Here is a 25,085-nt window from a genome sequence, read left to right on the forward strand (position 1 = left end):
TACTTGGACACACACCTTCCAAAGAGTTCCACTTTTGTCTCATCGGTCCACAGAATGTTGTCCCAAAAGTCTTGGGGATCATCAAGATGTGTTGTGGAGAAATTGAGACGAGCTTTGATGTTCTTTTTGCTCAGCAGTGGTTTTCTCCTTGGTAGTGATGGACGAACTTCCGACGGGACGTTTCGCGAACGCGAAACGCGAACGGACACAAACGTTCGCGAAAACGACCGTTCGCCGCGGGCTCCATTGACTTCAATGGGAGGCGAATTTCGCAAACCTTTAGGTCGAATTTGCGGCCACGGGGTAATTATTAGGGGGTAGCACGTAGTCCCACCACCTGGACAATAGCATAATACATGTATGAGGTGAATTTGGGATCGATAACTACAAGCATTTTTTTTTTATTTGGGAAATTGTTCTGACAATTCAGGACTATGGAGCTAATGAAGGCAATGGAGGAGAGGGAAGGTCAGGGACCAGGGTAGGCAAACAAGAGGGTGCAGGAGATACAGAGCACTGACAGCAGCACCGTAATACAGAGCACTGACATCAGCACCGTGACATACAGCGCTGACAGCAGCTCCGTGACATACAGCGCTGACAGCAGCTCCGTGACATACAGCGCTGACAGCAGCTCCGTGACATACAGCGCTGACAGCAGCTCCGTGACATACAGCGCTGACAGCAGCTCCGTGACATACAGCGCTGACAGCAGCACCGTGACATACAGCGCTGACAGCAGCTCCGTGACATACAGCGCTGACAGCAGCTCCGTGACATACAGCGCTGACAGCAGCTCCGTGACATACAGCACTGACAGCAGCTCCGTGACATACAGCGCTGACAGCAGCTCCGTGACATACAGCGCTGACAGCAGCACCGTGACATACAGCGCTGACAGCAGCTCCGTGACATACAGCGCTGACAGCAGCTCCGTGACATACAGCGCTGACAGCAGCTCCGTGACATACAGCGCTGACAGCAGCTCCGTGACATACAGCGCTGACAGCAGCTCCGTGACATACAGCGCTGACAGCAGCTCCGTGACATACAGCGCTGACAGCAGCTCCGTGACATACAGCGCTGACAGCAGCTCCGTGACATACAGCGCTGACAGCAGCTCCGTGACATACAGCGCTGACAGCAGCTCCGTGACATACAGCGCTGACAGCAGCTCCGTGACATACAGCGCTGACAGCAGCTCCGTGACATACAGCGCTGACAGCAGCACCGTGACATACAGCGCTGACAGCAGCTCCGTGACATACAGCGCTGACAGCAGCTCCGTGACATACAGCGCTGACAGCAGCTCCGTGACATACAGCACTGACAGCAGCTCCGTGACATACAGCGCTGACAGCAGCTCCGTGACATACAGCGCTGACAGCAGCACCGTGACATACAGCGCTGACAGCAGCTCCGTGACATACAGCGCTGACAGCAGCTCCGTGACATACAGCGCTGACAGCAGCTCCGTGACATACAGCGCTGACAGCAGCTCCGTGACATACAGCGCTGACAGCAGCTCCGTGACATACAGCGCTGACAGCAGCTCCGTGACATACAGCGCTGACAGCAGCTCCGTGACATACAGCGCTGACAGCAGCTCCGTGACATACAGCGCTGACAGCAGCTCCGTGACATACAGCGCTGACAGCAGCTCCGTGACATACAGCGCTGACAGCAGCTCCGTGACATACAGCGCTGACAGCAGCTCCGTGACATACAGCGCTGACAGCAGCTCCGTGACATACAGCGCTGACAGCAGCTCCGTGACATACAGCGCTGACAGCAGCTCCGTGACATACAGCGCTGACAGCAGCACCGTGACATACAGCGCTGACAGCAGCTCCGTGACATACAGCGCTGACAGCAGCTCCGTGACATACAGCGCTGACAGCAGCTCCGTGACATACAGCACTGACAGCAGCTCCGTGACATACAGCGCTGACAGCAGCTCCGTGACATACAGCGCTGACAGCAGCACCGTGACATACAGCGCTGACAGCAGCTCCGTGACATACAGCGCTGACAGCAGCTCCGTGACATACAGCGCTGACAGCAGCTCCGTGACATACAGCGCTGACAGCAGCTCCGTGACATACAGCGCTGACAGCAGCTCCGTGACATACAGCGCTGACAGCAGCTCCGTGACATACAGCGCTGACAGCAGCTCCGTGACATACAGCGCTGACAGCAGCTCCGTGACATACAGCGCTGACAGCAGCTCCGTGACATACAGCGCTGACAGCAGCACCGTAAGCAGCCCCAGGAGGAAGTCAGCACAGCACAGGGATGGTGTGATCCCCTCATAATAAGAACCCCCAGGAGGAAGTCAGCACAGCACAGGGATGGTGGGAGCCCCTCATAATAAGAACACCCAGGAGGAAGTCAGCACAGCACAGGGATGGTGGGAACCCCTCATAATAAGCAGCCCCAGTAGAAATATGACACCGCTCAACCTCTTCAAAGAGGAGGGTAGGGGCATATAGTACGGTGTGCTTTTTTGGGTCAGGGAAGTGAGCCAAATGAATTAAGAAGGTCTGTGTGCTTGATTCCAAAAATTGTTTATAGACATATACATGGTCTACTGATCACATGTGTTGAATTCCTCCGAGATCCATGCCTCATTCATTTTTAGAAATGTGAGGTAGTTAACACTGTGGTGAGCTAGGCGAGTACGCTTATCGGTCACAATCCCCCCTGCTGCGCTGAACGTCCTTTCGGACAGGACACTGGATGAGGGGCAAGCCAACAGTTCGATTGCAAATTGGGCAAGCTCTGGCCAGAGGTCAAGCCTGCCCACCCAGTAGTCTAGGGGTTCATCACTCCTCAGAGCGTCCACATCGGCCGTTAACCCAATGTAGTCGGACACCTGACGGTCTAGGCGTTCCCTGATGCTGGATCCGGATGACACCTGTCGATGGGTCGGCTGAAAGAATGACCTCATATCCGAAGTCACCAACACATCTTCAAACCGGCCTCTTCTTGCAGGCGCTGTTGGATTGGTACCCGCAAATCCTTCTCTGGGAGTGGGAATTGCTCCTCTGCCAGCGCACGCAAAAGCAGAATGCAGCATTTCTCGAAGCAAGGCCTGGAAGTGCTGCATTCTGACAGCCCTCTGCGACGGCGGTAACATTTCCGCCATTTTGTGTTTGTACCGGGGGTCTAAGTACGTTGCCACCCAGTACTGGTCCTTGACCCTCATGCTTTTTATACGGGGGTCCCTATTAAAACACTGGAGCATGAAGGCCCCCATTTGCACTAAAGTGGAAGCGGTGTGGTGGCCTGGCTCCTGCTCATCATCCAGGATAATGTCGTCCTCTTCATTCTCCTCTCCCCATCCTCGCACAACAGGGATCCCAGAAAGGTTTAAAGCATGCTCTTCTTGCTCCTGCTCATCCGCCCCGGCACCATCCTCCTCTGACTCCTCATCAGACTCCTGTTGTTGACTTGTCTCAGATAGAGTAGCCCCCCCTGGGAATTCATCCAGCATTGCGACTTCCTCATCTTCCCGCTCCTGCTCCTCCACAGCCTGATCAATGACACGACGCAATGCACGCTCCAGAAAGAAGGCATAAGGTACCATGTCACTGATGGCGCCATGGCTGCGACTGACCAGTTTGGTGATCTCCTCAAATGGCCGCAGAAGTCTGCATGTGTCGCGCATGAGCAGCCACTGGCGCGGTGAAAAAAAACCCAGCTCCCCAGAACCGTTTCTTTCGCAGAGTTCATACAGGTAGACGTTAACTGCACGTTTCTGCTGGAGCAGCCTATCAAGCATATAGAAGGTTGAGTTCCATCGCGTCGGGCAATCGCAAATAAGACGTCTGACCGGCAGATGGTGTCGCCGCTGAATGTCAGCAAGGCGAGCCATGGCCGTGTAAGATCTTCTGAAATGGGCCGAGATTTTCCTTGCCTGCCGCAAGATGTCCTGGACCCCAGGGTATTTGACAAGGAATCGCTGCACGACCAAGTTTAAGACGTGTGCCATGCACGGCACGTGCGTGATTTTGCCCTGTTTCAATGCGCTAAGCAGATTGGCACCGTTGTCACACACCACTTTACCAACTGTCAAATTGAGCGGTGTTAGCCACTCATCTGCCTGTGAACGCAAAGCTGAAAGGAGTGCCGGGCCAGTGTGGCTCTTTGCTTCCAGGCACAACAGACGCAGCACGGCATGGCAACGTCTCACCTGGCATGTGGAATAGGTTCTGGGGAGCTTGGGCGGTGCAGTGGAAGAGACGCTAGCAGCGGAAAAGGAGGAGGCAGCTGAGGAGGAGAGGGAGGAGGATGGAGTAGGAGGAGGAGAAGAAGAGTCAGGCCTGCATGCAATCCGTGGCGGTAAAACCAAATCTACACGGGTGCCACGGGTTACATGCTTGACGGCCGTCAGAAGGTTCACCCAGTGGGCAGTAAAACTGATATACCTTCCCTGCCCGTGTTTGCTAGACCACGTGTCTGTGGTCAGATGTATCTTGGCACCGACACTGTGTGCCAGAGATACATTCACTTGCCGCTGAACATGGCCATATAGCTCTGGGATGCCCTTCTCTGAGAAATACTTCCTTCCTGGGACCTTCCATTGTGGTGTTCCAATGGCCACAAATTTGCGAAAGGCCTCCGAGTCCACCAGTTTATATGGCAGTAGTTGGCGGGCTATGAGTTCTGACAAGCCAGCCGCCAACCGTTGGGCAAGAGGGTTATCCGGCGTCATCATTTTTTTACGCTCAAACATTAGGCCCACGGAAGCCTGCCTTTTTGCAGAAAAATGTGAGCTTGGCGTGATGGAAGGTGGAGTGGAGGACAATTGTGAGGAGAGAGGAGAAGGAGAAGTAGAAGACGAGGCTGGACGGTGAGAGCCTGCAGTGTGGCTTTGTGTGTTCCGTTGCTCCCACTGGGCTCGGTGATGGCTGCTCATGTGCCTTCTTAAGGCGGTCGTCCCTAGGTGAGTATTGGGCTTACCGCGACTAACGCGTTGACTGCAAAGATTGCAGATGGCAACGCTATTGTCAGCAGCGGACACGTTAAAAAAAGCCCACACTGCGGAGCCATGTGCCGGTGTCCTGGGAGCGCCAGATGTGACCGTACATGGTCGATGACTCGCTCCTGATACATTTGCAGTCTGCTTTGTCCCTGCTGTGCAATGTAAGTCATTGCTGCTTCTCCTCCCTATCTGCTGGTCCATATCTCCCTCTGAACTCCCCTCCTCTTCCTCTCTTGTGGGCACCCACGTGACATCACTAGACACGTCATCATCAACGTCACCTTCCCCACCGCTATAAGTAGAGTAGGCAGCAACACCGGGGACCAACCTCCTCCTTGGGCTGATCTGGGTACTGGCGTCAGACTGCTGAGTAGCGCTTGTTGCTACCTCCTCTTCCTGATCCAATACCAAGAGTGGCTGCGCATCAGAAATGTCCTCTTGATATGGATCGGAAAATAATTCCAGTGACTCAAGCGGAAGGTATGTGGTGGTGGTGGTGGTGGTCGTGTTGTTGGTGGTAGTGTCTTTGGGGGTGCACATAGCAGAGAGTGAAGAAGAGGGTGCAGATCGAGAGGATGAGGAGGGTGCAGAAGAGTAAGGCTGAGCGAGCCACTCAACCAAGTCTGGTGCATCCTTTAAAGTAATTGAACGCACCTTCTGCAACTTCCCACTTTGGCTCAAGCCTGTTGCTCCTGCCCTACCCCTACCACCCCTGCGGAAGGGCCTGCCTCTTCCTCTGCATGTCATTTTTTAAATGACCCTGTGACAAAACTCTTAGTCCCTATACCGCTGAAGGACTGCTGCAGTATAGGTGAGCGGTCAGCAGTGGTGCACGTCAACCCTATCTATTGTGGACCTATAGCGGTCCTTACAGAACAGCAGACTGTACCGCACTCAAGCCTATGTACCGTAGCACCCTATACCAAGTTACCAGTCCTTATAAGAACTTTTGTGGACCAAGCAGGTTGTGTATTAGTGTTTAGCAGACTGTACGTCAGTCCCTATACCGCTGAAGGACTGCTGCAGTATAGGGCAGCGGTCAGCAGTGGTGCACGTCAACCCTATCTATTGTGGACCGATAGCGGTCCTTACAGAACAGCAGACTGTACCGCACTCAAGCCTATGTACCGTAGCACCCTATACCAAGTTACCAGTCCTTATAAGAACTTTTGTGGACCAAGCAGGTTGTGTGTTAGTGTTTAGCAGACTGTGCGTCAGTCCCTATACCGCTGAAGGACTGCTGCAGTATAGGGCAGCGGTCAGCAGTAGTGCACGGCAACCCTATGTATTGTGGACCGATAGCGGTCCTTACAGAACAGCAGACTGTAACGCACTCAGGCCTATGTACCGTAGCACCCTATACCAAGTTACCAGTCCTTATAAGAACTTTTGTGGACCAAGCAGGTTGTGTGTTAGTGATTAGCAGACTGTACGTCAGTCCCTATACCAATGAAGGACTGCTGCAGTATAGGGCAGCGGTCAGCAGTAGTGCACGGCAACCCTATGTATTGTGGACCGATAGCGGTCCTTACAGAACAGCAGACTGTAACGCACTCAGGCCTATGTACCGTAGCACCCTATACCAAGTTACCAGTCCTTATAAAAACTTTTGTGGACCAAGCAGGTTGTGTGTTAGTGTTTAGCAGACTGTGCGTCAGTCCCTATACCGCTGAAGGACTGCTGCAGTATAGGGCAGCGGTCAGCAGTGGTGCACGTCAACCCTATCTATTGTGGACCGATAGCGGTCCTTACAGAACAGCAGACTGTACCGCACTCAAGCCTATGTACCGTAGCACCCTATACCAAGTTACCAGTCCTTATAAGAACTTTTGTGGAACAAGCAGGTTGTGTGTTAGTGATTAGCAGACTGTACGTCAGTCCCTATACCAATGAAGGACTGCTGCAGTATAGGGCAGCGGTCAGCAGTAGTGCACGGCAACCCTATGTATTGTGGACCGATAGCGGTCCTTACAGAACAGCAGACTGTACTGCACTCAGGCCTATGTACCGTAGCACCCTATACCAAGTTACCAGTCCTTATAAAAACTTTTGTGGACCAAGCAGGTTGTGTGTTAGTGTTTAGCAGACTGTGCGTCAGTCCCTATACCGCTGAAGGACTGCTGCAGTATAGGGCAGCGGTCAGCAGTAGTGCACGGCAACCCTATGTATTGTGGACCGATAGCGGTCCTTACAGAACAGCAGACTGTACTGCACTCAGGCCTATGTACCGTAGCACCCTATACCAAGTTACCAGTCCTTATAAGAACTTTTGTGGACCAAGCAGGTTGTGTGTTAGTGATTAGCAGACTGTACGTCAGTCCCTATACCAATGAAGGACTGCTGCAGTATAGGGCAGCGGTCAGCAGTAGTGCACGGCAACCCTATGTATTGTGGACCGATAGCGGTCCTTACAGAACAGCAGACTGTAACGCACTCAGGCCTATGTACCGTAGCACCCTATACCAAGTTACCAGTCCTTATAAAAACTTTTGTGGACCAAGCAGGTTGTGTGTTAGTGTTTAGCAGACTGTGCGTCAGTCCCTATACCGCTGAAGGACTGCTGCAGTATAGGGCAGCGGTCAGCAGTAGTGCACGGCAACCCTATGTATTGTGGACCGATAGCGGTCCTTACAGAACAGCAGACTGTAACGCACTCAGGCCTATGTACCGTAGCACCCTATACCAAGTTACCAGTCCTTATAAGAACTTTTGTGGACCAAGCAGGTTGTGTGTTAGTGATTAGCAGACTGTACGTCAGTCCCTATACCAATGAAGGACTGCTGCAGTATAGGGCAGCGGTCAGCAGTAGTGCACGGCAACCCTATGTATTGTGGACCGATAGCGGTCCTTACAGAACAGCAGACTGTAACGCACTCAGGCCTATGTACCGTAGCACCCTATACCAAGTTACCAGTCCTTATAAGAACTTTTGTGGAACAAGCAGGTTGTGTGTTAGTGATTAGCAGACTGTACGTCAGTCCCTATACCAATGAAGGACTGCTGCAGTATAGGGCAGCGGTCAGCAGTAGTGCACGGCAACCCTATGTATTGTGGACCGATAGCGGTCCTTACAGAACAGCAGACTGTAACGCACTCAGGCCTATGTACCGTAGCACCCTATACCAAGTTACCAGTCCTTATAAGAACTTTTGTGGACCAAGCAGGTTGTGTGTTAGTGATTAGCAGACTGTACGTCAGTCCCTATACCAATGAAGGACTGCTGCAGTATAGGGCAGCGGTCAGCAGTAGTGCACGGCAACCCTATGTATTGTGGACCGATAGCGGTCCTTACAGAACAGCAGACTGTACTGCACTCAGGCCTATGTACCGTAGCACCCTATACCAAGTTACCAGTCCTTATAAAAACTTTTGTGGACCAAGCAGGTTGTGTGTTAGTGTTTAGCAGACTGTGCGTCAGTCCCTATACCGCTGAAGGACTGCTGCAGTATAGGGCAGCGGTCAGCAGTAGTGCACGGCAACCCTATGTATTGTGGACCGATAGCGGTCCTTACAGAACAGCAGACTGTAACGCACTCAGGCCTATGTACCGTAGCACCCTATACCAAGTTACCAGTCCTTATAAGAACTTTTGTGGACCAAGCAGGTTGTGTGTTAGTGATTAGCAGACTGTACGTCAGTCCCTATACCAATGAAGGACTGCTGCAGTATAGGGCAGCGGTCAGCAGTAGTGCACGGCAACCCTATGTATTGTGGACCGATAGCGGTCCTTACAGAACAGCAGACTGTACCGCACCCAAGCCTATGTACCGTAGCACCCTAGACAGACCAAGTTACCAGTCCTGATAAAGAGCTTTGTGGAACAAGTGAGTTGTGAATGATTAGCAGACTGCAGCAGAAGGGCAGCAGTCAAGTATAATATTCTTTCTATATTTGGAAGAAAGAATATTATACGTGTACAAGCCTATTACCGTACCACTGATACCAGTCCTGAAAAGAACCTTTGTGGAACTAATAGTAACAGCAAGTCTTTAAAATTATCCTCACTGCCTGACACACTGCTTCCTGCCTGTCCCTATACAAATTGGCAAAAAAGAGTAGGCTGGAACGATTAGCTGGAACAGCTCTTTTGTGGACCTGATAGTAACAGCTAATGATGATGATGATGATGATGATGAAGAAAGACTAATCTGGCTGAGCTGTCCCTAAAATAGCAGCATACAGCGCTCTGTCCCTTTATCTAAACTGACAAAAGAAACTCAGGCTGCTGACCTAACACCTATACCAGTCCTGAAAAGAACTTTTGTGTACCAAATAGCTAGCGTTTTCTCTGTCCCTACTCCACACAGGATCCTTTCCCTACAGTGACAGAAGAAAGAATGTAAAATGGCCACCGGATCGGGTGTATTTATAGGTTAGGGGGAATGTCCAAGTGTCCATGAGCTGTCATGTCTCAATTGGTTGTCCTGTAACACATGATAAACGTGTCACGAAAGGTTAAAGTTCTTGTATACATTAAACACGTAAGTCCGCCGGGGCGAACGACGGAAAAAGGCGTTCGAACCCGCGGACGGCGAAAGTCGGAAATTCGCCGCGAAACGACCGCCGGGCGAACCGTTCGGCCATCACTACTCCTTGGAACTCTGCCATGCAGGCCATTTTTGCCCAGTCTTTTCCTGATGGTGGAGGCATGAACGCTGACCTTAACTGAGGCAAGTGAGGCCTGCAGTTCCTTGGACGTTGTTGTGGGGTCTTTTGTGACCTCTTGGATGAGTCGTCGCTGCGCTCTTGGGGTAATTTTGGGCGGCCGGCCACTCCTGGGAAGGTTCACCACTGTTCCATGTCTTCGCCATTTGTGGATAATGGCTCTCACTGTGGTTCGCTGGATTCCCAAAACTTTGGAAATGGCTTTATAACCCTTTCCAGACTGATAGATCTCAATTACTTTCTTTCTCAATTGTTCCTGAATTTCTTTGGGTCTCGGCATGATGTGTAGCTTTTAAGGATCTTCTGGTGGACCTTACTGTGTCAAGCAGCTCCTATTTAAGTGATGCCTTGATTGTGAACAGGTGTGGCAATAATCAGGCCTGGGTGTGGCTAGAGAAATTGAACTCAGGTGTGGACAACCACAGTTATAGTATGTTTTAACAAGGGGGGCAATCACTTTTTCACACAGGGCCATGATGGTTTGGATTTTTTTTCACCTTTAATAATAAACACCTTCATTTACAAATTGCATTTTGTGTTTACTTGTGTTGTCCTTGACTATTGTTTAAATTGGTTTGATGTTCCGAAACACTTAAGTGTGACAAACATGCAAAGGAACAGGAAATGAGGAAGGGGGCAAACACTTTTTCACACCACTGTATGTCATTGACTTGAGCTAGGAGGTCACCAAGGTGAATAAACTTTAATGATTGTTACGTCTGGAAGTTTATGAAAGTTGATAAGCTTAACTATCTTTAGCCACCATTGATGGGACTAGTCTCATATGTGGGGTAATCTTCCCGGGAATAGGAAGTAAAATCTTTCATTACCTTAGAAGGCCATTTTATGATGTTCTTAATCTTCTTGACCATTTGCGACCATGGAATACAAACAAATGGGATAGAACTAGGACTTTCCCGCGCGAAGGGTAAAAGTATTAGGACTTATGTGGGGGCAATTCTACAGTATTCTCCTGAACGTCTAAAATGTCATTATTATAATGCCATTAATTGGCCTTCCCTCTGAATCAGGGTTTTCGAGGACCTGGAGGATGTTGAGCCACCCGCATCTGTTGCCCACATGAAGAACCTAAAGCCCTTGCTTTTGCAAGACAGACACTACTGGAAGCAATGTTCTGGAAAATGTGGAAAGGTCAATGGTTGCTGAACGAGCCCAAAGTGAAATTCTTTAGAAGACTGCAAAGTGTGCATGTACACATCAGCTAGATCTAGAGAACTGTAGCGGTTTTATCCGATAGTTTTGAGTGATTGTTCACAATGACTCCATATGACGTTTTGGATCTTGATCCTTTGTTACACATCCTGCCTGATGCTGCTTTCTGACTGACAACAATGGACCAATTGTTTCCGTTGGACAAGATTTGGTAACATTTGCTTAGAGCTTTGATTGCTCTAAGGAACCATAGTGGGAATTAGAGGCGTTGAAAGCAAGGAAAGATATTCTATTGACTTCCTTACTGCACCAAGTGCAACTTGCCAGCACACCTGGAATCTTCCGTTGTTGTCCCAGGATTTTGTTGCAGACAGATCACAACACAAAGACAAGTGCTGCACAGGCTCCACTGATCCTGAGTCCCCTGCCCAACTTTGCATTACATCTCTGCAATATAACACCTACTGGGCACATTTGAGTGAAAAGGAACTTTGCCACTCCTCGAAAGGATCAATCTTGAGCTTAGGCGATTAAAGACGATCATGGATCTTCCAATCGTTCTCTAGCTTTTCTCAGGCCCTGCCACCAACTCTTTGGTCTGGGCCTAGGTGACTAACCTAAGGGATTAATTTCCGATTCCATCTTAAATCATATTCCAATCGACTTAGAAGAGGTATATGCCATCTGTGGGACACGACATAGGGCTTGACTAACCCCACAGAATAGTAAGATGAACAGCCCACTGCCTCCAAAGTGGTTACACTATGATAGTCCTAACAATCTAACTATGATTGTCCTAACAATCGCAGCAATACCACATGTGGATGAAATTTATTTTTAGTACCCGTAATATAGCCCAGAAACAATAGTGCGCATTTTGCACACTGATACTAATTTAAAAAAAACTGTCCAAAAATACTGATCCTGACCTTTACCTAAACACTAACCCTGGCACTGACCTAAATCATACCTCGATGTAGGTGTTTTTTTTTGTTTTTTTCATTTTTTTAAATTATTATTATTTATTTATGTATTTCTTTTTTATACCCATACTTTTTATTTTCTCTCTCGATCAGGAGACCCGGGAATCTTGAATTCCATGTCCCAATCATTGGTACGGGGCCCTGGGGTTTATGGTGAGACCCTGGTGCCTGTACTGGTAGCGTCATGCGGAGCGCAAGTATGCAGCGCCATGGAAAAAAGCCCAGTCCAGTGGGGCCACATATTTGTGTGACATCAGTGTCAAGGGGATAATGTATCCAGAAGTGATCTATGAATGGAGGATGGATGATGATTGTAAGGTCTACCCATTCATAGATTCTGTTTCATTCATAGAAGGTTTAGTATGGATTCTATGAGTGGAGAAGCTGAGCAAAAAGGACTGGCATAGTCCGGTACATTTGATGAGAGCCTGTGACAGCTCCCTAGTTCTTTAAACCCCCACCATACTAGAAGGTCATGGTGGCTGGGCGGGGGGGGGGGGGGGCATTAAAGGAGGAAGATTTCACCTATCCAAGGACACAGCAGCAGTAAGGTCAATTGTGCTGAATTTTTATTTATTTATTTATGCTCCAACACACCAAAATGAACATGTTATGCAGCATTTACATGTGACTCCCACATACCCATTTTTTTGTAGCTTTACCGGTGGACAAAAAAAAACACATAATCACATGGGCATTGAATGCAGGCCATGTGTATAAGCCCAGAAGTTTTTATAGTCCTATACTTCTGTACCCCTCCATATGGTTTTTGCTTGAAAATTACTTAAAATCCCTTTTTATGTATGTAAAAATTCTGCTTTTTGCTTCCGCAATTTCACAATTTCAGTGTTCTTTGCTGGCATAGCTGAACAACATTCACACCCCTCACCATTAGTGTATTTCCATAAATTTGGATTTCAGGGGAAGACAAGGGTGTCTCAGATCAGGTGAGTTCCTGGGCGATGATTATTGAGTGCTGTGGATCTAACTTTTACGGCAAAACCATATTTGGACAACCTGCACAAATACTGGAAAAGGAAAAATTGAGGTAAGTCTAGGAAAATGGAGGTCGCAAGTAAACTGCCTGTCTGCCACATATCTATTTCTGTGACTTCAGTTGGGCTTAAAAATGTTGATGGCACTTTTGGCTGTATTTAACTCAGAGAGTGTTCTAAACCACTAACCTCTTCCTTTCACAACGGTACAACGTTTATGTTATATGATACATAGCTGTGTAACAGCAAGCTCACTTTTGGAAAAGGAACAAAGCTAACTGTTGAACCAGGTAAGATCCAGTCATCACGTTTGTATAGATATACAAAGTTATGGAAACAGAAATAACACATTTGGTTATGGTATAGCAATGTTTTTCAATGTTATCTAACTATGTCAATGACCCTTTGTTCTGGCAAACATTTACCAGTTACCTTCTGGTGGTATGTTTATCTTGTATACAAACTGTCACTTGTCTTTGTACTTTTCAAGAAACTCATTTTTTTAAAGAAAGTTTTAATTTAATAAGCTTAATGTAATACTGAGTTTGACTTCCCAAAAGAGAAGCAGCCTCAGCGGTTATACAAGCTGCAAATGTTGATACTATTATATTAGTCGATAATATTAAGGAATTATTAGTGCATGAGTTTAACATTATATTAAATATTATATTAGTCCTTAATATAAAAAATATTGTATTAGCCCTTATTGCAGCTACATTTTATATTAGTGATTACTACAGCTTCTCTGTACTGGCTGTTTTGCCAGTTTTGCCTAATGTTTAGAAAAATTAAAAAACAGTGAGGTATTTTTAAATTGTTATTATTATTCCATAATTTGCACACTGTATTACGTCTTGCAAGCTTGTACAGGATGCTATAAGGATTTTAATGTATGTGCAATGATTTCTATTTTGCTTACTAGCCCTTGTTTTCATCTTCTTTTATACCTTTGATGGATTTAACACTGGTTAATACTGAGAAATAGAAGACCATTAAATTAATGTATATTTCAAGAAATAGAATTATTCTAAAAGCATATGCTAGTGTCATTGTTTATAACCTTTAGCCGTTACAAAGATATCTAATATATACTACACCATACTATAATTGGTACAGTTATTTATTAAAGGCATTTATATAGCCCTGACTATTTATGCAGCGCTTTACGTACTGTGCATTCAAATCAGTCCCTGCCCTCAAGGAACTTACAATCTAAAGTCATCTGCAAACAATTATGTAATTTGAGGCTTTATCTATTTATTACATTATTACAGCTTAAAGTACGACAGTACATCACATGCAATAAGTAGGGAAATTACAAGCTTTTGCACTAGTTCCAATACACCAGCAATTCTGTATTTTATGTTAAAGTAATAGCCTTATATAATTCTGGTTGACAATCCAAAAATGCGTTGATTTAAACAAGGGAATGTACGAGAGAAAAAAAAGATCTAGTAGATAATAGTGGTTTGAGTACAGTGTTTTTGCTCTGTGCCTGTATTCTGATGTTTTAACTTTCGGAGCTGGAACAAAGCTATCCATTGTTGCTGGTAAGTAAAGATTTCCAATAACACACACCAGTCAACATGTTATTGAAAAATATAATTATAATATTATGAAAAACAATATAGAAGAGTTATATATACTTTTTAATATACATTTTGAATCCTACTATGCAATTGAGACCTAAACATGAAAAATAACCTATACTATGCCATATTATATTACCTCAAGCTAAACAATTTCTGATTTTTTTATTATACTATTGTACCATTATTCTTTTATGTAATTTGTAGGTCACTAAACAGCAGCTCTTTTCTGTAGCTGTCCTATCCATGAATTCTTCTAATTCTCAGGTGTCTTCTAATTTCACAGTGCACATCTACAATTACAATATAGATTATGTGTTTTATAACTTCTTTTTAGCAGCAGTGTAGCAATTTATTAAATAAGACCTGCAGCCATGGGCAAATACTTTATTTGATGCTATCTTGACATTTGGTATTATTCCTGTAGGTAAAAGGGATCCTTCTACTCCCTCTGTATTTCTGTTAACATCTACAAAAGTCTCTTCAACATCCTGCCTTGTAAAGGATTTCTACCCCAAGGATGTGGAGTTCTACATCAGTTCTAACAAGTCAGAGTCCAGTGCTGTTACAGTGAATCCAATCCTGACTAGGAAAGGCCTCTACAATGCTGTTATTGTAAAGAATACACAATCAACAGAGTGCCGAATTAAACACCAAGGAAAATGGGTGACAAGCCAGAAAAATCCGCTAGCCGGTGAGGATATCTATCACCTTTTTATTTTAAATATGAGTAAATTAATTAGAATAGAGTGTTAAACTAAGAGCTTAGTACTAACTTAGTACTAAATTAAGAGTTTTTTTTTTGTCTCATTTATTATACTGACCTAAAACATTCAGCTGTATGGCCATAAAAGGACCCAGAGGCAATTTTCTTATATAATACTATCGCTTTTTTAATGACAGCTTGGGCAGTTGGTTTATCTAAAGATATGATTAAAGCACAGTTACCAGAAGAAACACATCATGATTATACTTTTACTAGAGTAAACTAAGAAAGAATAGCTTTGTATTGCTAAGAAACTTTTTTTTATTGTGTTTTGCAATGCCTTATATAATAAACCCTGATTTGTCTGTAATTTGGATCACAAGAGAAAATCTTTGGTCAATAATGTAAGATGGAAAGACCTACGGACCATGCTTTCAAATAGCAGCAGTTGATTAGTCACATAACATGACAGGTCCACCCTGATCTGTGCTCAAATAAAATGAATGACTAAATCACCTCCAAGGAGTAATCAATGTGTTTTCTGCACATCTTTTTAAAACTTTTTTGTAGTTTCTAGTTTTTTTTTTAGTTTAAAAAATATTTTCACATTCACTTGCATTTGTACAGTAAAAGTATGGTGAATTGCACATTGAAGAATTAAGTATTAGAGAGACATGGAATAATTTAATACTTTTTCTGCTTTGTTGAAAAATAGTTTACGCCATTACCTGATCTTTGCATCAATTCATATCTGTTTATAACAGATAAAAAGAAATAAAACAACACATTTATTTATTTTTTAAATCAATATTTTTTTATTGAATATTTCACAGAACATAAGTGAAAAAACATGTAGAAAAATAGTCACTCAGACATGCACTTCTTTAGCTTATTACACAGTCTTGAGGATTATTCTATAACAAAGTCTGTATACAGTAGACATGTAAACCAAAGTAAAAAATGTTATATATAAAGTAGATCTTGTTAGATCAAGAGTGAGGAACACCACTCCCCTGCCCAGGCACCCCAACTGGGAACACACTGCGCTCAGGAGGAGAGCAGTGACCCCCAGCCCTCTTTTGGGGGTTGTTGTTTTGTTTTCATTGTTAGATAACTTCTAGTTTTTGACTAAGTAGTATATGAAAAATACATTGGTGTTTGAAAAAGAAAAAAGTAAGAACCATAAAATATAAAAGTATAAAGTAATATAAAATAAAATTAGGAAAAAAAAGAAGAAAAACACAGTCAGATAGTTACTTCCATTTGGTAGTACAGTATGGTTTATAAGTGATACATTTAGGTCTTATGTTTCATTGTGTACCAATCTACCCATTTTTCTTTTTTTTTTTTCCATATTTTTTGGGCTTTACTGTAATTGTTTTGGGTTGATGCATATAACATCTCGTATGCTGCGTGACTGTTAGTCATATTTATTACTTCATGTAGAGAAGGGGTTTGTTGATCTCTGCAATGGCACTTTATCGTTAATCGTGCACTCAGAAGAATGTGCACAGCTATGGTCCTGTATTCTGGTGGAATTAACTCTATGTCTAAGGATAAAATTGCATTCCCTGGTGACATGGGTACTTGTGAAATTACTCCATATACACCTTTCCAAAAGGGGTTTATAGTAGGGCAAGACCAGAGTATATGGTACAATGTTCCCACAGCACCACAGTTCCTCCAGCAGGTATTGGAACTTTGTGGTGAGAATTTAGCTATTCTATGGGGTGTCAGATACCATCTGACGAGGATGTTCTGCGATAATTCCCATAATTGTACACTCTTTGTCGCATTGTATGTGATGTGAAGTGCCTTTTGCCATTGTTCCAGGGAGTAATAGGTATCTAAGTCCTTCTCCCAAGCAATCAAATGAATTGTTTTCAAAGGTATATCCTTATTTTTCAGTATATTATAGAACAATGATATACCTTTAATCTTGGTGGTAGGGTTTGTGTAGTATTGGAGTACTCTCCATGGCATCTCAATATTTGTTTTCAAGTTGGAGCATAGTAGATGTGTAATAACACATTTATTTCTTAAAAATGCAGATCATGGCATTCAAGCCACTGGAATAGAAACAACTTATGCAGATGATCAGAACTGCATAGAACAACCTGCTGAAGTGATTGGTAAATGTGTTGCATTTTTTGTATCTGTAACTGCTGTATTATGTTATTCTTATTTTTTTTTTTGCTATGACATTGGAACAGGTATACTTTAAGACAAAGTAAAAACTTGTAGTAGTGTTATTATATTATTTAGTACATGAATTGAGAATATTCTCTTGCAAAGGGTTACAATTTCCTTGAAAAAGCAATCAAAAAAAGTTTACTATAAGTTGTATTTCCATTGTGTTGTATTTCCATTTCACTTGTAATGTAATACAAGCCTTATCTTATAAGCATGTCTGAATGAGTTTTTGGGCTACCAAGGCACCAAATTAGCTCAATAGCATCACATTTGTATGGGTAACCGCATTTTTTTGCTAAATCCATTTAAACTATTTAGTTATTGGCACCACTGACAGATCAATATTGCTAAAGTGCAGACAAGAGTGAAAATTCCTAACATTTATTAGAACAAGTGCTTACACAAGCCCACAAATGCCCTCAGATAACATTAGTCCATCTAAAATATATCAGACCCTGCATGGTGTCAGTCTACACATACTAGCAAGCAATTATTGATTTGTAGATGACATTGTGTTTAATTTACATGGCAAGTATTCTTAGAATACTGAAATTGGTACAAATGTCACACTGTGTTCTGTTTTATAGATACTAATATTAATGGTCTTTCTCTGACTGTACTGGGAATGAGAGTGCTGTTTATCAAAATATTGGTCTTCAACTTTTTACTGAGTGTAACAGTGATTTGCCTATAAGGTGAGTGCTTTCAACATTTTTTCCACAAAATAATTAATTTCCAGTGCTTATGTTTCCCCTGTATCATTAAAGATGTCTACGCTTCACTCTTCCATTTTCTCTGCATTGGTAAAATGTGGCACAGAAAACATGTGATTAGCAATTCAAATCTTGCTCAAAGTTCAATGTTTGTGGTGAACCCCACTGAAGTCTATGATGCAGGGGCAAATCTTTTTATTTAATTCTGTTCATCTGTGGAGCTCATGAGGACGCTATTGTCAATGAAAAGGCATGGGAAGCCAAGCACTGCCTTGAATTTGTTTTTAAAAAAGTATCTCTCTCTAAAAAGAATGTTTAGCTCTCCATAATGGCTCAACACATACTAACAAAATGGCTGCCGTGAGCCCATAATTTTCTAGAAAGGTGGCTGAGGTTTCCACCTTTTTAAATGAGACCATGCAATACATTATAGGTTGTTTATTATTTCTGTTGGAAAACTTGAAAACTTTGCAAATCCCAGGGGTTCACTGACAATCTGAACCTCGTCTCTACATCAGTAAAAAGGGTCTCTATTACATTATTCTGAATAATAATGTTTTCAGCCCTTTACGGCTCTAGAAGGGGCAGCTCTCAGCTAGGGCACATTTGGGTAGTCAGGAGTAGATCATTTTACTTTAGGAGACAAGGCTTCATATGCATTCCTTTTAAATAATGTCATACTAAAATCATATATTAAAGATAAACTTAAATAGCATGTACTGCACACTGTCTTCTTTATATGTTTATGGTGTTAAATGTATTTCTTATTGCAGATACTATACAAGAAGGATGCTGTATCTCAAGACATTGTGTTTTCTTAGTAACAGTCCCAAGTCTGACACTGTTTTATATAAAAGTTTTCTTTGCTCAAGTTCATATACTTTATCCTCTGCCTCTGTACAACCTATTTTACTGCATTAATTATCTGCAGCCACAATGTGTTAAAACAAGCAATAGATAGGAGCTCAAATATTAAATGCAAGAACTATATAATATAAAATAGCAATAACTAAGATCCTATTATGTAGGTATTTGTTGTATATTATATTTGCTTAAATTGTTAATATATATTTTCTTTAATTGCTTAAATTGATAATAAATAATGCATTGTGAATTGGTGCTTCTATACTTTCTTTATATGAATTTCTTATTAACCCCTGCACCCTAATGCATACCAACCAGAGAACAAATATAGCAGGGCAAAAAAAAATGGGAGCATTTTTTTTTTCACACTGAAAACTTCTACCACTTTGTCAGTTTTGTAATACTTGCTCTATTATTCCCAGTTTTCAGAAGGTAGGTTGGAATGATTCAAAGTTTGTGGTGAAACATAATATACATAAAGCTCTTTGAGGGGTAAGAGAGATCTGGTGTTTAATGTATACCAAAATGTGTTCCTATGTGTGCAAAGTAACCTAAAATTGTGTATGTTTTTTTAAGGGGTGATGTGGCATTTCACAACATAAAAAAATCTCTGGGGACACCGTGCTTATGAATAATGTCACTTCTCTTTTACATCAAGAAGATGTGCAATGAGAAGCAAAGAGAAGGGAGGTGGATCCTCATGATCGTACAAGATTGTGGGCTCAACTACTTCTCATTTGTAAAAAGCATGGTCCTCGGTTCCTCATAACATGTACCATATATACAGATAAAGCCTTGCAGTATTTATGCTCTTTTATAAAATATGCTGTATTTTACTGGGTCTGTCAAGCAATGGCAGAGGAATATATATATATATATATATATATATATATATATATATATATATATATATATATATATATATATATATATATTTAGTATACTATACAGATAAACTGTATGAAGAGAGAAAACATCACAGGAAACATATATACACATATACAGTATGGAAAAAACAGGAAACATACTCATCACAGATACTGGATAGAAAGAGAAAATACAGGAAACATCATGCAACTGTACAGCGATGCTTCAAGATAGTGGTTTCCATACAGACTAAAAGACCTTAACATGAGGTTTTCCGCTGGTTTATTGCTACGAGTTGAGGTTTACCACAAACATAGGTGTGCGCAGCCTATTACATAAGGGTTTGCACCCCAAAGCTCAAAACACATGCATTGTATGTGTGTGTGTATATATACATATATATATATATATATATATATATATATATATATATACATATACACATACACATATACACACACATGCTTTTATAGAGAAATGTAAACAAACAAAAAGTATGCAATGCATACTAGCATATTATGCAATTGCCCTACAGGTGGAAAGGGATATTTTTATTTTTTTACTGATGCAGTTTACAACCACTTTAAGTTGGTATACGTGCACAGGTTTTTCTGTTTAGATTGCCACCTAGATTGACAGGTTCTTACATCTACACAAGCTATGTGGGTTCAGTAATACCCCCTTGCTGGGACATTGTATTCTGGCAGCGGGGACTCTCCACCTGCAAACCTGCAAGGTTTCCAGCAGTCCTTTTCAAGAGAAGCTGAAATAATGATTGGCTTCTGTACACACGGTCGGAGATTTTGGCAACCAAATCCGTCGGATTTTGCCCGTCGGATTTTGTCCGTCAGATCTTGTCCGAAACTGTTGCATACACACGGTCGGGCCAAGTTGGCGAAAAATCCGATCTTTCAGAACGTGATAGCGTAATTTCGTTACGATGGGACTACGTTCAGACTAGTAGCCAATAGCTTTGATGTAGGAATTTGATCTGAGCATGCGTGGCACTTGGTCCGATCAAAATTCTCTACACATAATCGGAATATGTCCGACTGGCCCAGTTGGTCGGGAAATATTTCCAACATGTTGGAAAATTGGGTCCGACGGAGATTCGGACGGAATCAATCCGATGCATACCACACACAGTCGGATTATCTGACGACACGGTCCGATAAGACGCATTCCGATGGATTCTCTGACCGTGTGTACGCGGCATTACAGGGAAGGCTACACATAGATTGAAATTTTGCCAGTCCCTGCTGAACTAGACAAATCTCAATCTGTGTGTACCCAGCTTTAACTTATTCCTCTCCCCAGCAGGCACCCTCCACTGCTGGGACTTGTGCCCTTCAGCTTCTATGTATGTTACTGGCTGTGGTCACACTCCAGCCTCCCCATCATACAGTGTTAATATCCTTGTATTAATGTCCCTGTATGGTATGTGCTGTCAAGGCTTTGGGTGAAGAAAAAGAACTTGGAATCAGGTAAGTGAAAGAGGATATTCCAACACACACACACACACACTGCAAGGATGGACTTTTTTACTTTCCTGAAGTTGGGCTGTATTGTGGAATTCTATTCCTTGCTGTTCATACTTAGATTTTTTAAAAGGGTTAAAGTGAAACTATAGGAAAAACTTTTTTTTTTCAAAAAATTTCAATTTTAAAAGTGAGAGGAAATCCCTGCAAATTAAGGGAGTTACTTGGGGACCTCCAGGTCACTATAACTAATGTCCCCATTGGAAGATTTCCCCTCTATTACTTTTCTGGGGACAACCCAACATTTGGGTCTTCTTTTGCTTTTACTTTCAATGATAATGGTAAACAGGTCAACTAGAAAGGATGAATCTACCTAACAGGGCACAGACAGCAGTAAAAACCTGACAAGTGTTCTAATCCCTCTCCACTGTATCCAAAACTGAAAAAAAAATGCCTTTAGTTATAATTTAAGAATTACTGGGACTTTTGAATTACTACATGGAAGTATTCCACATATATACTATATCTTATTAAAAAAAATATTATTTTAATAAGATCTAACGTGTATGTTGAATACATCTATGTAGCAGACATTCCTAAATAATTTCTAACCTGTTCAAGAATGTTACTTTTCTTTCAGTAAACCTGCCCTGCATGCAGTGTTAATTTAGGCGACTAAAACATTTTAGTCGACTAAAATGACTAAAACATTTTAGTCGGCTAAATGCATACTATTTTAGTCGGCTAAAATACAACTAAAACTAAAAGCCATTTTAGTCAAAAGACTAAAATGAGACTAAAACTAAAATGCCATTTTAGTCTAAAGACTATGGCTACAACTAAATTGCAATTACTGAAATGTACTGAAGATTTTAGTCGACTAAAACGTAGGACATTTTAGTCGACTAAAATGTACTGGAGATTTAGTTGATTAAATACGGCTAAAACTAAAACAATTGCAGAAGACTAAAATGGGACTAAAACTAAAATGCAATTTTAGTCCTAAGACTAAAATTAACATTGCCTGCATGGTGCAGGGCAGGTTTACAGCACAGCATAGTATAGTATAGAAGGCAGAGAAGGCCGGGGCACATGTGGAGAAGATGTAGGCTGCCATCTGTCCTCTGAGATCTTCAATCTTCCCCAGGGAGAGCTCTGGTGTTTGCTGGGTAAGAAGTGATTGATGATCTCTTCCTGCTCTGCCCACCTGTAGTAGAGCTCTGTGATAGCCCAGACTCAGCCAGACAAACGAGGACCCGAGGAGAAACAGTTTTCCCTTTTTAACCCCTTCATGCTTAAGACTATTTCTGACATTTGTTGCTTTTTGCTAGAAAATTACTTAGCACCCCCAAACATTATATATATATATATATATATATATATATATATATATATATATATATATATATATATATTTTAACAGAGACCCTAGAGAATAAAATGGTGATCATTGCAATATTTTGTGCCACACGGTATTTGCGTAGCGGTCTTTCAAACTAAATTTTTGGGAAAAAAATACACTTTCATGAATTTAAAAAAACTAAACAGTAATATTAGCCCAATGTTTTTGTATAATGTGAAAGATGATGTTATGCCAAGCAAATAGATACCTAATACATCATGCTTTGAAATTGCGCACACTCGTGTAATGGCAAAAAACAACGGTACCTAAAAATCTCCATAGGTGGCACTTTAACCACTTGCCGACCAGCGCACGCCGATGTACATTGGCAGAATGGCACTGGTAGGCAAAAAGGCGTACATGTACGTCCCCTTTAATAAGAGGTGTCTTGGGCATGCGTGGCCGGTGGGGCTCTCTGTGACCTCGGGTCCCGCAAACTCGGTGTGCACCAGGTGCCGGCAATCATGTCACAGAGAGGAAGAACGGGGAGATGCTTTTGTAAACAAAGAATTTCCCATTCTGCCTAGTGACAGGACAGTGATCACAGCTCTCTCTCAATCAATATACCCTTATTGCGATTTTTTTGCCAAAAATATGTAGAAGAATAAACATCGGCCTAAACTGAGGAAAAACATTTTTTTGGGGAATATTTACTATAGCAATAAGTAAAAAAATTGTGTTTTTTCAAAATTGATGCTCTTTTTTTGTTTATTGTGCAAAAAATAAAAACCGCAGAGACGATCAAATACCACCAAAAGAAAGCTCTATTTGTGGGAAAAAAAGATGTCAATGTTTGGGTACAACGTCGCACAACCGTGCAATTGTCAGTTAAAGCGACGCAGTGCTGAATCGCAAAAAGTGCTCTGGTCAGGAAGGGGGTAAAATCCTCTGGGGCTGAAGTGGTTAAAAAAAGTAATGGTTACCAGGTTAGAGGTACAGAGGATGTCTATTGCTAGAGTTATTGCTCTCACTCTGATGAGCGCGGCGATACTTTACATGTGTGATTTGAACACGGTTTACATTTGCGGGCGCGACCTTCGTATGCGTTTTCTTTGCTGCGTGAGCACGTGGGGACAAGGGCGCTTTAATATTTTTTCTTATTTTACATTTTTTTTACATTGTCCCTTAAAAAAAAATTCGGATTACTTTTATTGCTGTCATAAGTAATGTAAACATCCCTTGTGACAGTAATAGGTGGTCACAGGTACTCTTTATGGAGCGACCGGGGGTCTAAAAGGCCTCAAATCCCTCCATTGCACTTAAAAGTATTCAGAATGCCAAAATCAGCGATTCTGAATACTGTCATTTTTTTAAATCAGCGCCATTGGCGATAGCACAAATCAGAAGTGACGTTGTGGCGTAGCTCTGGGATTTTACATCGGAGACCTGATCAAAGCCGAATCCGTTACACCCTGAATGTAACACGTTACAAAAGGTGAACTTATCCTTTAAACTTTATAATTGTTTCTTTGTAAATGTCATTTTTGTTGTAGCACATCTTCTAGCAGTAATGAAAAAAAATTGGCCCACCCATAATACATACCAGACCCTTTGAGTCTAGTATGGATTTTAATGGGGGAATTTTTAAGGGGCTCCTAAAAAATGCTTTAGGTCTCCCACAAAATCCATAACAGACCCTTCAGGTCTGGCACAGATTTTAAAGGGGGCCATGTGAAAAAGAAAATGTGCAAAGTCTCCCAAAAAAATCTGTCAGACCCTTAATCCTGTCCAGAAAGAGAGGGCGTGAACATGGGCCCTCTTCCCTGAACCATACCAGGCCACATGCCCTCAACGTGGGGAGGTGCATTGTTGATGAGGACAAGGGTCTCTTCCCCAGAACCCTTGCCTCTTGTTTGTAGGGGGTCTGCAGGTGGGGATCTTACCAGAATCAGGAAGCCCCCTTTAATAGTTGAATTATCCCACAGTCAGTGTGAAGTGAATAAATCAAATGTGGTCCAAGATATCACTCAGTCCACTATCTGCCATGATCCTCCACCACCAACACCTCTACTCGTGAGAAAAATGGGGGGGGCAAGCCTCCCCTTCTATGGGTACTCTTACCAGATTAAACTGGGAATAAGCCTCAAAACCACCACTGACTTTTCTTGTTATAACAATGACCTCACTGGCACTCTCCTATGTGAGGATTGGATATCACGCTGATACTCTCATACCCAAGCAAAAGAACTAACATCCATAGCATAATCCCATTTAAAACTTTAATCAAAGAAATCATGCCCCCCTCATAAGAAATGCACTTACAGTGTGAGCTTTTAAAAATAGGCAATTAGACATCCAAACATGTCCTAATGGGTGCAGCTGCCAGGCGGTGTCTCCTACCTTGCTCTTAGGTTCCTGCTTCCTGCTTCACTCCAGCGTGATGGCATCACTTGTTGACAGTCACCAAGCCCAACACTGATGCGTTTCATCATACTGAAATCATCTGAGGGTCTGGCCCTTGTGCTGTGAA

The 25,085-nt window shown here is 42.9% G+C and overlaps 1 long non-coding RNA gene across 1 annotated transcript; it reads left to right on the forward strand.

Moving 5' to 3' along the window:
- The first annotated feature begins 12,964 nt into the window (after positions 1–12,964).
- Positions 12,965–19,118, forward strand: LOC143960197 (uncharacterized). Its single transcript, XR_013270279.1, has 5 exons — positions 12,965–13,093; positions 14,820–15,086; positions 17,150–17,230; positions 17,879–17,986; positions 18,778–19,118. It is a non-coding gene; the product is annotated as an uncharacterized LOC143960197 (long non-coding RNA).
- Positions 19,119–25,085: the final 5,967 nt, after the last annotated feature.

This window comes from Lithobates pipiens, unplaced genomic scaffold (genome assembly GCF_037356315.1).
Source record: "Lithobates pipiens isolate NorthernLeopardFrog02 unplaced genomic scaffold, aLitPip1_a1.2 Scaffold_11, whole genome shotgun sequence".
Taxonomy (NCBI): domain Eukaryota; kingdom Metazoa; phylum Chordata; class Amphibia; order Anura; family Ranidae; genus Lithobates; species Lithobates pipiens.